Raw genomic sequence first — 3660 nt, 5'->3', positions numbered from 1 at the left:
AATGTCAAAAATAGGGTAGTAGGCAAACTATTGACAAAAATAGAGTGATTTTGTGGAAGTCGTGTACCCCGTACACGACTTTGCTAGGAAATCGTAGACGGGGTCCACGATTTCAACGCGTGGACCCCACTCCTTTCTTTTTTAATTCAAAGATATTCAATATATATATTTGTTTATTTAGTATTTAATACGTGGGTCCCACACATATTAAATATATATTTATATATTTATTTATTTATTATTTAATACGTGGGCCCCACAAGTTATTTATTTTTAAATTTAAATATATTATATATTTATATATTTATGTAACATTTAATTAATATATATATATATATATATATATATATTATTTTGGATTTTTAATAAATGCATTAATTTTCTTAAAACGAAATTAAACAAACTCAATCTTTTGGATTTCTATTATACCAAATTTCGTTATTCGGACTAAGCTAAGTAGATAAAAGATGAAAAATAAGTAAAAACGAGCTTAAAAAAATTAAGACAATAGTATTCTATATATACATCAAATTTATATCAATAAAATCCAACAAAATTTAGGAATATTTTTTTTTAATAATACATCTATTTTTGTCAATAGTTTGCCTCGTACCCTATTTTTGATATTATTTTTTTAAAATGCATTATTAAAAAAAATATTCCCAAATTTTTTTACATATTTTTCATCTTTTATTTGCTTAGCTTAGTCCGAATAACGAAATTTGGTAGAATAGAAATCTAAAAGATTGAGTTTGTTTAATTTCGTTTTAAGAAAATTAATGCATTTATTAAAAATCCAAAATAATATATATATATATATATATATTAATTAATTAAATGTTAAATAAATATATAAATATATAATATATTTAAATTTAAAAATAAATAACTTGTGGGGCCCACGTATTAAATAATAAATAGATAAATATATAAATATATATTTAATATGTGTGGGACCCACGTATTAAATACTAAATAAATAAATATATATATTGAATATCTTTGAATTAAAAAAAGGAGGGAGTGGGGTCCACGCATGGAAGTCGTGGACCCCGTATACGATTTTCTAACAAACTCGTGTACATGGTACACGACTTCCACAAAATCACTCTATTTTTGTCAATAGTTTGCCTTCCACCCTATTTTTGACATTACTTTTTTAAAATGTATTATTAAAAAAAAAGATCCCTTTAATTATTGCTATCTAATTCTTATCTATTTTCAACACAAAAATAGAAAACAGAAATTCAACCATTTATTGCAGTTCGCTATTAATGTCGACATTTAAGGTATGGAAGGAAGTTATAACTTATTAGGGGAAAACTACATAAATGTGCCTAATTTATGTTTTAATTTATCCAAAATGTACACAATCACATTAATTCTCTATTTTGTTGGTCCCTCTTTAGCTTTACAACTACTACTAATACTCCATTTACATTATTACTCTCATGTCAAGGTCATTTCCCATTTTAATCCAGCAACCAAAAAACGTAAAATATGATTTTGAAGTTTCTTATATTTTTTAAAAGACCCCTAACATCAAACTATTTTTAAGAGAATTACAGTGATATTTAAAAATTAGAAGAAAATAAAAATTAAGTTCACTCGTTAAATTTTTCAATGGTATTAATAGATACAAATATTAAGGGATTTGGGAGGGAGATAAACATGGTGGGGTTGGGTTATCTTAACCATAACCCCTGTTTGGACGTAGGGTTATGGAAACCCTAGTTTTAGGGTTTACATAATACTCGTATTATCCCTCAAACCTCCCATTCTCTCATATGCCCACTTGCGGATTTCTCTCCCTCATCATCTCCTTCAATCCGTGTTCGTCTTCCCTTCGATCCCTCTTTCCCTTCAATTCGATTGTTCTTCTTTCTTCTTCTCCCTCTACTCCTCCATTGTCGATTTGTCGTCCTTCTGTGTGATAAGTTTTGCCGTTTCGTTTTTGCGCCTGAAAAATCCATCCCCTTCCCCTCTTCTTGTAATTTCTCTTCACTTTGATTGATTGTGAATTATGAATTTTTTATGCCCTCTTCTTGGCCACCTAGAATCTGTTCCTTATAGATCGTTTTGTCTCTTCAGTCCTTTTGATTGTTGTTGGACTTTTCTATGCTTTTATTTTGTCATTTGTAGAGATCCCTTGTGGTTTTTGGTATGTGGTCATTAAAGGCATCATAACTTCCTTTATCCCCCTATATATACACCTTTCCTCTTTCGCCATATTACTTGCATTTGGACTTCATTGTCCGCCTTCTTCTGTCTTTTGCTATGTTCTCTTTGGTAGGTCACTTTTTGTTTCCATATTTTGATCATTCTCCATCCCTTTCTGCCTTCTTTTGTATGTATAATCCATGTTGTCATTGATGTCACTCAGGTATGTTGCACTCTTTTACTTCACTTTCAACCACTTAACAAAAAATATTTTGGTCTCCTTATATGCTTTTACTTCCTTTGTTGAGTTTGTTGGCTGTTTGCGTGTCCTCTATACCTTGTTTTTCGTTTGTTCATTTTGTTGTTTCTATATTATTAGGATCCTCCATCCCTTTCTGCCTTGTTTTGTATCTATGCTCCATGTCATTATTAGTGTCACCTACCTATGTTGCAATCTTTTAATTGATGTTTCAACCACTAGAAAAAAGTTTTTAATGTCGTTATATGTTTTTACTTCCATCATTTAAGTTTGTCGAATGTTTGTGTGTTCTTTGTACCTTGTTCTTTGTTTCTTCATTTCGTTTTTGCATATTAGTAGCATCCTTCGTCCTGTTCTACCTTGTTTTGTATCTACACTCCATCTTATCATCCGTGTCTATTTTTTGTTTTTTTTTTCTTTTAATTGATGTTTCCACTACTATGAAATTCAATTCAAATTCTTGAACGAATTTCTTATGAAGCGAATTTCTTTACTCTGAGGCTACTTATTATTTTTTTTAAAAAAAAGTTGTTTACATTTTCATGCTTATTATTGACACCTTATGTTTTGAATCTTAATTTCAGGTCCATTCATCGACGTACAAGGTATGTATTTGTTATCTTTCTTTTTCTTTTCAACAACTCCACTAATTTACAATACTTCATGGGCACGTCCCTTTGTCATTTACTAATCTTGTTTTTCTTATGTTGGACGTTGGCCTTCATAATATCCTTGTAAGAGGTACTACAGATTAGCCGTTTGTAGTTCATTTATTCGGTTTGTTGTCGTTTTGTTTCATTTATCGTTATGAAAATATAATTTAATTTCAATTGTTCCCAAAAAAAACTTTCGATTTTGTAATTTGGCACTTTTTGGTTTTGTATTGACACTATATTTCACGTTATGTAGAATATTTGTCGTATGTTTTCATTCTATGCACTTTATAATTTGAAAATCTTTTCAATTTATTCCATGCATGTTCAATACATTTTTTGCAAAAGTACTATCCCAATACTTTGCATTTCAACTACTATGATCCACAGTAGTCTAACAAAATATTGAACGATAATTTTTTCCCATAATTCACTACTATCTTTGACATTAATAAGTAGACCTTCAAACGTGAAGTCGATAAATTGAAATGCAATAAAAAGTATAAATTTACATTCTCATTACTATGTCAATTTACAAAAGTGAAATGATGCCCCCTAATATGTTAAAAAATGAAACTACGAAAATTT

General features: G+C 29.2%; 1 long non-coding RNA gene across 1 annotated transcript; it reads left to right on the top strand.

The window, feature by feature from the left end:
- The first annotated feature begins 1673 nt into the window (after window positions 1-1673).
- On the top strand, window positions 1674-3352 carry LOC127144287 (uncharacterized). The gene is made up of 2 exons (XR_007815906.1): window positions 1674-2383; window positions 3004-3352. It is a non-coding gene; the product is annotated as an uncharacterized LOC127144287 (long non-coding RNA).
- The last annotated feature ends 308 nt before the right edge of the window (window positions 3353-3660 follow it).

This window comes from Cucumis melo, chromosome 12, assembly GCF_025177605.1.
Source record: "Cucumis melo cultivar AY chromosome 12, USDA_Cmelo_AY_1.0, whole genome shotgun sequence".
NCBI lineage: Eukaryota > Viridiplantae > Streptophyta > Magnoliopsida > Cucurbitales > Cucurbitaceae > Cucumis > Cucumis melo.
The sequence above is the reverse complement of the archived record's forward strand: the minus strand, read 5'-3'. Positions and strand labels throughout refer to the sequence as shown.